The sequence below is a fragment of the Ictidomys tridecemlineatus genome, chromosome 9 (assembly GCF_052094955.1).
Source record: "Ictidomys tridecemlineatus isolate mIctTri1 chromosome 9, mIctTri1.hap1, whole genome shotgun sequence".
In the NCBI taxonomy this organism is placed as follows: Eukaryota; Metazoa; Chordata; class Mammalia; order Rodentia; family Sciuridae; genus Ictidomys; species Ictidomys tridecemlineatus.
In genome coordinates this window covers 111,401,318-111,411,287 of record NC_135485.1, presented here as the reverse complement: position 1 = coordinate 111,411,287, position 9,970 = coordinate 111,401,318, and the positions used below count along the sequence as shown (strand labels likewise).

The following is a 9,970-nucleotide window of genomic DNA, read 5'->3' as shown; positions in this document are numbered from 1 at the left end:
TATTCTCCTGGGTCTTCTCTTTTGAGATTGCCTCTGCTAATTGCTTTAACATTTTCCAACAAGTGTATTATTGAGCCAAGAATGCCCAGCGTCCAAATCATTGATGCTCGGGGCAGGTGGGCCACAGCTGCATAAGATGTAAAATCACAGCTGGACAGCTGCTCTTCTTTGTCTAATTTTATATATCTTAGTTTAAAAATAATGCTTAAATTTGAAAATATGACCATACTAATCTACAGGAAAACTGTTTAACATTTCCACATCTTTTCAGACTTTCAAATGAGAGCATGAAAATTTATAATGTTGTTGTTACTAAAGATTATTATTCCTTCCACAACATACAAATTACAGACATTTTGGCTTTCTTTCCATTTTATTTTAACTTAGTTGATCTCAATCATATTAAGTCCATCATTTTAATAAACCAAAATACTGTAATATTGGCAAAGGAAGACCAGGGGTTAGCACACACTATCTGCAAAATAGCAAAGCCATTTCTGAATGGAATTGATTCTGAGTTTGGGAAAACAAAAGGAGGATAGATATTACAATAAATGCATACTTAGTAAAATGGTATATAACTTATTTTTGATTGACAGGAGTATTATGCAGAAAATCACTAAATTAATTAAAACATTTCATTAAACAATAACCTGATTAATAACAATTTTTTGCTGAATACACTTAACTAGAGACTGTTTAGACCTTCATTTTTCTGAGGAATTAAAGCAAAGACTCCAGACAGATAAGGTGCTTTTATTTAGCTTTTCGATAAAGAAGGGGATTTAATTTACGGAAAAGTACTTTCTCTTGGCTCTTGTCTCTTCTTTTGTTTATTCCTACTTATTCTTTCTTCCTCCTGGGGTTCTTCTTTCATTGTCCTATTTTTCTGTTTCTTTAACAAGAAAAGACTCCTGGGAAGAATAATCAGCATCTTCAAGTGGATATAAAACTCTGGTTTCCTATAATATAAATAAAGGCATTCAGATTCAAAATACTGTGAGTCAATGCTGCTATGTTTATTTTCCCTCAACTGGAAGGCTAGAATAGAAAGCCCTTAACACCTTGTTAAAGATCACTACTGCCAATAATTTATAAAGTAGATAGTCTACATAGTTTAAAAAAGTAAAAAGGCAAATTTAGATATTTTAAAATATGAAAGAGTGCCTTTTACATGGTATAGTTTATGTAAGTGTGTGAGTCCCCTACTTACTAAATCTTATTAAGACCTTTTCTTTCATACATGATACACATAACTAGTGTCACCTGACATTGGGCTGGTGCCATAAAAGGGGTCAGTTGCTTACAAATAAAATTGTTGTTCATTATAAAAGGCAACAATCTCTCTCACCCCCCTTTCCTCCCTCCCTCTTAAATGACATATGCATGTATCTTTTGATTAATGGACTTTCTCAGAATATACTGTTGTTGTGGCTAAATGTTTGTGCTCCTCCAAAATTCACATGTTGAAGCCCTACCCCCCTCCCTCAATGTGCTGTTATTTGGAGATGATGCCTTTGGGAGGTAATTAGAGTTAGATGGGGGGAGGGGTGCTGGGAAAAGGGGAGGCTCCTGATGAGATTAGTGCACTTCTAAGAAATGAAACCAGACATCTCACACTCCCTACCATGTGAGGACCCAGAGGGAAGAAAGCAGTTTACAAGTCAGGAAAGGAGTTCTGGTCACAACCAGAACCTCACCATGATGGCACACTGATATTGAATGTCCCAGTTTCCAGAATTATGAGAAAATAAATTTCTTTTGTTTAAGCCACCCATGTGTGATATTTGGCTTTGGCAGCCTACTGAGGTACACAAAGACAATATCCATTTTGTGCAAATTCATATAACAAGAATATATTAAATCCAAGTAGCTTTCTTGACCATACCTGACACTAAGGGCATGTCTACAGTTTTAATTTATAACTCAATGCTTTCATTCTTAGATGTATTTACTTGTCTTTAATGTTTTATCCTGCAATTTTTTAAACAAAATATTTTAATAAAATATTACTCAACAAGGAGCAGACTCTTGCAAATGCATTTTGGAAAAGAAGAAAGGGCAATATTTCTAAAGTTGACAATAATATAACTTTAAAACTGGAAATTTGCTTCTTATTTCTAGACTATAAAATACACCATGCAAATTCCATTTTTTAAAAACTGGGCCTGTGTTCTTTTCATTACTATTATAAAGCTGTTCATTAGTTTGCAAATTGACTATAGTATTCATTACTAAGTGAAATAATAAATAGAAACAATGAATAGAACAAGTTGCCTAATAAGGATAATTTATTTGCATGTAACAAATTTATTACCCTTCCAAGCATTGCTATTCTTGAGTTGAGCAGCATTTACCTCCCTATAGCTGAGACAAGCTTACAATTTTTTAATCAATGGAAACTAGCAATTTTACTATCTCAGCTGGATTATAATATATAGTCTCAGTCTTGTTTTGGTTGTGTTGTGTTTTGTTTTTTGCCACAAAGCTCTACCTCCTAATCTGTGACATTTATCACTGGAATCATTATATAGTTAGGCAAAAAATAAACCTGTTCTCATATGTCTGCAATTCTGCCTGCATTTTTTAGAACATAGCAATGAATCTTATGCTATTAACTGGGCTAATTGCCTACATGGAACAGATTAGTGTGAACTTCATTTATTTAATATAGCCACAAAAAATTAAAAGTGTCTTTTTTGATTATCCAATATAGGAAGAAGAGAAAGTGCTATGAGTTTTTAATGTGACATATAACCCATCAATATTTAAAATAATATTACCTCTGTATGTCATGCACAGGTATAATATATATGATCACATTTTAAAAGAGACTTCTGGTAATAACAAATACTATGAAAAATAAATACCAGTTTGTTGACTATAATTCAATGCAAATAATCTCATTATAAAATCTAAATATATTTCACTTGTTGTACTTTATGTTTTATATTAAATGTTTTCATAGAAATTCCTTTATCAAACACACAATTTCTTAGTAATTCATCATGGGAAATAATATTTTTTTCTTTTGTTGATATTGCTTTTATTAATGACATGATCTAATAAATACAGAAATCAAATAATCATTATTGTTTCATCATTAATTGTAAAATTATGGCCAAATCTGATAAATGCAGTCTTGTAAAAGAGGAAGATAAGTAAGTTGATGGAATTCTAAATCAATAAATATTTTAGAGAATTATGGTTTATGTTTACATGGATACCAAAAGTAGGTTAATAAATTGTATCAAATAAATGACCCCGAAAAGAACTGACTTAATAGATAAAAGAGAATGATTTATACAGTTTCCCATTTATCATTGCTTATTAATTATTAATGCTGTTTTTAGATTTTATTCTCTTAAATACTTTAGACATGTTTCTTGAAAACACTATTATCAAGGCTTAATTTTTTTTTTAAAGTTAGCTGTATCGCCAGGGGTTAGAAATAAGTTCTAAGTAAGGAAAAATAGACGCTTCAAATTCTACCTTCCAAACCATTTCCTCTGATACCATAAATGAGAACATATTAATCCTGCTTCCCTTTCTGGTAACTGAAGTCAGAGGCTTATAAGGCATATTCTTGATGTAGGTAAAAGCTATAATTCATGTAACATATACAGTTTTGAGTAAAGAACTAGGAAACTTACCATGGCTAATCTAAATATTGTTTAGAACAGATAAATGATATCTAAAATGCTTCACCTTTTCTTAAATCTTGAGATTGTTGCAAGGAGACCTATATAAGTTTAACATAGCGTCCTGTATTTTTTCCTGTAAAACTAGGGTGAAAGCTGCATGCATTCATTCAGACTTAGTAAAACTGCCAGGCATTGGGCAACCTGCTGAGTACACAGTCAAAGCAGATACAGCCCTTCACCCTCATGGTACATGGAGTGAAACAGATGAGCTGGATTCGAAGCAATCTACAATGCAAATAGATCATCACAATTGCTGTTCTGTTCTGAAGAAAAAAATGAAGAATGAGAAAAATGTAGGGAATATTTTTGGTGGCATAGACAGGACCAGTTCTGGAACACTTTGGGATGATCTAGAACATCCACCCAATAGTAGAACCATGTTTCATACCACCATCAACTGTCACCTCCCTTCTCTCTGTCCACTACTTGATCCTTCTAAATTTTATCCTACTTCTAGTTTAACTACAATCCTCTCTTTTGCCTGAACAGTGGCCTTTGCTATGGCCTCCCAACTGGCCTTCCATTTTCTACCCAATCCTTCTACCATCTGTTTTTCACACAAGTCACCTCCAATTCTTGGTTAATATCCTTCAGGATTTTTCAGCTCAATCTAGAATATAATCCTAACTTCTGGCCATATAATTGACTGACTCTTATGTGCTTTTAAAGTTGTATTTTTGCTGTTGTTTTTTGACCTGAGGTTGGGCTTATTTTTCTATAAAATGGAATGAGCATAAATGAGGTCAACGGTGACCTGCCCTCACCTGAAATCTATGGTGAGAATACTAGGTGCAGTATGCAGCTCTGCCTGTTGCCCTGTCTTCCCTCCTGCTGCACCAATCATACTGGTGATCCTTGAGCCACAGATAGGAGGTAATTTATTGTCAATGACAGAATTTATTTGGTGTTCCAAATAAATTGCTATATACTGATATATATATTATATTTATATATATATACACATACACATAGATATATATATAGAGAGACATATATATACGTAAAATATACTTTTAAAATTTATTTTTAACTAATATATATATATATATTACACATTTATGGGGTACTATGTGATGTTTTGATACAGATATATGTTGTATAATACTTTAATCGAGTCAAACGTATCTTTCTTCTGATACATTTATGTTGAAACATTGAAATCATTTTTTCCAGCTTTTTAGAATATATGGTACTTTGGCATTGTCCATATTCACCCAACTATGCAGTAGTACACCAAAACTTTTTATTCTCTCAGAATTAATTATGATCCTTGAACATGTAGGCAAATATTGATAACCATAATGGCAGCTATCTGTTTGGAATAGTTTTACTTATTTATCTTTCTACATAGCTACCTCTCTTTCTTGCTATCTCTCTAGTAATATGTCCAGAGAAAATAAATATCACATGAATTTTGTATATAATTAAAGGATCCATGAGAAGCTAAATTTGGACATTTTAATTTTCATTTTTAAATATCTTTTCAAAATTAGGTGTAGGACTAAGGATCCAAAATTGGATGTGGTTTTAATACTATACCTGCTGACAATATTCAATTCGCATAATTTCTCTAGTAGTTTGTTTGTTTTTAAGGGAAAAGGACTGAAGTTAGTGACCTTTCCACTTCTAAAATTCTATGACATCAGTATTTTTCTAATTTAAGAAACATCACTTCTTTAAAAAAAAATCCTGGATGCCACTTATTTATTTACATTACTTTGATTTTAAGCTAAGTAAATGTGTGTAAACAAAGCATGTATTAAAATTCTCTTTGCATGCATATTTCATATTGTGTTAAATGGAAAAAATTAAATATATAGTTAAACTACAACTTCTACAAAGTTAAATGTGAAAACATAAATTTAATATGCTAAGTAACATTATTTTTGTTATAGTACAACCTTTGGGTTTAATGATGGAAAGATGTTTTTGCATGTTTTATGTCCCTCTCTTAATTATTTTGATTCTGTGGAACTCTTCAACTATTATGACATACTGATAGAAGACCGTGAGATCACTAGAGGACAGGGTGCCAGTTATCTGCCATTGTCTTCAAGAAAAAAAAAAAAAGAGATTTCTGCCATGGTGTATATTCTTGGGAGAAAAAATAGTCTTTGTTTCAATTTTCAATAAATGTTATCTTTGCTTGGCTAGTTTTATGTTCATCTTTGGGAAAAAAAACAGTAGGTTTCAAAGTATGAAAGAAAGTTTTTATGTATAGAACTATTTGTTGTTTTATGCTTATCTTTTGTAAAAAAAGACTCAAATGAACAATGACTTTAAAGAAGACAGCTATAGAAAAAATGAATTTAAGTTTAAATCTAAAAAAATTAAACAGTACTTTACATGAGCTATCTGGTTAAACCATAGCTGGAACAACTGCAGTGAACTTAGTTCACTTAGTTCCATTTTGCCTTCATATTTTATTATTCTAAGTTAACATTTGCATCAACTCCCTGAGGTATAGACCTTCAAGCTTCAGGTTAGTGAGAGGGTACCCTCAGAGCACTTCACTTGCCCACAGGGTGTGCCAGTTCAACCCTCTAAAGAAAAGAGAATTGAACACATCTATTCCAGCCTCACGTTTTATAAAAGAAGGTCAACTCTTTGCTGTGATTCGAACTGCAAAAAACAGACTCATTTGATTCAAAATATGGTTCTTATGAATTGGCAAAATAATCCTAAAATTCCAAAAAGGATTTGGAATTAATTGGATTTGGAATTTGGATTAACTGGATTTCTAAAGATTTTGTTGTATTTATGGTTGTGGCCTAATAGTCCTTGATTAAAACAAAGATCATTTTCAGGAAATAAAATTCTTTAATCTTGTGTCATCTTGTGTGTGTGCATGCACATGCGTGTACACGCCCATGCTCTATCTCTCTCACACACACACGCACACACACACACACACACACACACACACACACACACACACACATACACGTTAAGGCAATGCTCAATTCTATTGACGAATCTTTAAATTCCGACAAAACTCATACATAGGTTAATACTTAAAAGGGTGAGCACCTGGAAGGAGAATAAGAGATATAGTTATGCAAGGTGGCATCTTACAGAACCTTAGTGAGGTAATTATAAGAAGCACATCTTTGCAGCTCTCCAATTTGTACACACCTTTCAGAATAGCAGTTCCTGTGTCTCTGAAAGTTAAATGAAACCTATGACTAGTCCTAGCCCAGGAATATGAATGGGAAGTATGTCTGTCACTTTTATGCCTGAGCATAAAAGGCCCTCTGTTGTCCATTTTCTTTTTGACATGGGAACATAATGTTCCAGAAGATGGATGTTCTGACTATGCTCAGCAACTCCTGGGTAATTTTCATGTACCTTAAAAGCGAAATACACCTTTTGTTTTAATCCACTGCAATCTTGAGTTTTTTATATACCATGACCTTGCCCAAACTGAATAATATATTTAATCATACTTTAATAATTACACAATTTTGTTAGAGCCTGATTTATCTGGAAGATGTGAATATTTTGTCAAATTGTACATACCTATTTCACAGGAAAATTCAGAATAATAAGGATACTTTATATGTATATATCCTTTAATGATTGTCAAAATATTTTTACTGGTCTTCTTTATTTTAGAAAGCAATCCTTCTAGAAAATGTGAGAGAGTATTGTTTTATTACCACTGTTTATGAGGAAGTAATCAATGTTAAGTATTGTAAAATAATTACTATTTAGTGGTAGAGCCAAGACTTAAATATTTCGTTATATCATACTTTGTTCTTCCTCTCCCTCTACCACTCTCCTTTTCCAAAATCATATGCATTCTGCATACATAAAAGATGTTAGCTATGCACAGTCAGAAAGTTAATAGGCCAGATCTTATAAAAGAAGTCATATTAACCAAAACAGAAATATCCTCATTGGAATGAAATCCATAACCACTGAAGTAATTACAAAGGTTTAACACAGCCAGGTTCCCTACATGTAAAAAATGCAGTCATTAATTTTATCCAAGAGAGAATTAAAAATTATGTATATTATAATAACATTTCTGTCAAATAATTATGGAAAACCCATCAATAACACTGGTTACCTGCTCTCCAAAATAAAAGCTAGATATTTTCATCAAATTGGGAGTATAAAATCAGTCTATTGCAGTAAAATTGAGTAGCTAACTTTGTAATTTGTATTGGGGGTCAAAGCTTTTGTGAAGAAATATTCACATAAACTCTATTTTGGTAAATTTTAGGAGTCTTGAAAACTGGTAAATAATTATTGAAAAATATTGACTAATTGTTGATTATAATGGATTTATGTGGAAGGGAACAATAGGAGGCACAACAAAAGCATAATTTATTCATTATTTAAATGATTTTTAAGGCAAAAGTACAAGTATAATAAACCTTGATCATTACTTCATGTGTATTGCGCTGTCAATATTGTGTGAATTTCGATTACTCAGATGCTTAAGTCTTGCTTTTCATAGAAAATGCTTTCTGGACTTGAAGAAAAATCTACATTCTGTCTTATGAGTGAATCTGTCAAATGTTCATAGAAATACAGTGACACTTCTGCAAGCCAACATCCTCCCAAATTACATCTAGGCAGGTGTGAATCACAGGCCTGCATGTGTGACTGCTATCACAATGGAAATAAGGAATAAATGAGGTTATTAAGTGTACACTCCTAAATCCACCACGTTAACATACTCATCTTCAAAGACAATCTCAGTTTTTGCCAGAATCAACCCTATTTTTAAAAATGGCACTTCTTAGGAACCTCTCAATTTGAATGTCAACTTAAGATTCAAGATAAACTGATATCTCATTCATCATATTTTGTAGTAAATATGAATTATGCACATGGAATATTTAAATATTTATGTTTATTCACCGAACTTGGAGTACAGTCTTGCATTAAAAAAAAAAACTGCTTAAAAGTCTCTTCAGTGTAATTTTTCCATGCCATCGATTACCTAGCTACATATGCATACAGAGTAAGATGTTTTTCCTATGAAAGAATTTAGAAATGTTTTATTAACACTAAAATAACTATGCTTGTGGAATTGAAGGTAAGTTCAATCCCTTTACCTGCCCCAGTTTCTAAGGATCAGAAAAGAAACAACTAATATTTTCAAGTTTCAGGGGATAAAGAACAGGATTTTCTTTACCTTGGCAGAAGTAAGCTGTAAGAATCTTAATTCTGAGGTTAGCTATTTGTTCTGTTTCCCATCTATTAAAGTCTCTTTCAGTGCAGCTGATTGGTTATTTTACAGAAGGCAATTTACACCTGCGATAGCAAGTGCCTTTTGAGGCTGATAGGCCTTAAGTCCTTAGGGTATTAGTAATTCTCTAGGGTATGGGCAGGAGAAGCAAGGAACATAATCTGTCCCCCACAGGCTGGGAAAATTGCATACTTAGGTAATGCTTAGGGTTTATGTAAATGCTTCATTAAAGGGAATGGGTTCTGGAGTACAAGTATCAGTAAGAGCTGGAGGCTCATAGGGTGGTGTGATTGCAATAGACAAACTTTCTGAAAGCTTTGTTTATATATATATATATATATATCTTCAGCCAGCCTGCATAATTTTTGTTCTATCTCATGAAAATAATAGATGAATACTAGTAAGAAAAGAATATATGTGAATATAAGTCCACAGACCATACAGAGACATTTTAAAAATCGGGCTAATGTACATACTGTCTAATAGGAAGTCCAGTTTATTGCACATAGTTGAGGAAATTGGGAGGCAATTATGGCACAGGATGCATAGGGACTGTAAGATACATTGAGTAAAGAAAAGGTATCTTGTGAGCTAAATAAACCCCTTTTCTTCATAAAGTTAAAAAAAAAAGGTATCCTCACAAAGCTAAAAAAAAGTTGATGAATAGCCTATATTCATCTTAACTTACTAGCTCTAAGACAGTTATTTTCACTGTATATCAATAGGTTGGAGGATGCTGACGATAACTTAAAAATCTGAACAAATATTTCAGAAGTTGTTAGGCTTTTACACATACACAGAGAAGGAATTTGTAATAGGAACCAGTTTCTTGAACATATAATTTATGGTTCTTCCAAGGAGATGGGGAGGTGATAATGCCTTAAATGTGGTAATAAAATACACGAATTCTTAGTTTTTGTTCTTCTTACCACAATAAATATTTCTTTGTTTACTATGTATAAAAAAGGAACAAAATATCATGAGCACACAAATTTTTATCATGATAATCATTGGCAAAGCTATTATAAACTTAACCTTAATAAAAATTGATTATTCAATTTTC

General features: G+C 32.3%; 1 long non-coding RNA gene across 1 annotated transcript in view; it reads right to left on the bottom strand.

Annotated features, from left to right (window-relative positions):
• Positions 1–736: 736 nt before the first annotated feature.
• Positions 737–9,970, bottom strand: part of LOC144366901 (uncharacterized) — a 68,791-nt gene continuing 59,557 nt past the window's right edge. The window contains exon 2 of the long non-coding RNA XR_013426073.1: positions 737–962. This is a non-coding gene — a long non-coding RNA (uncharacterized LOC144366901). The remainder of the gene's footprint in view (positions 963–9,970) is intronic.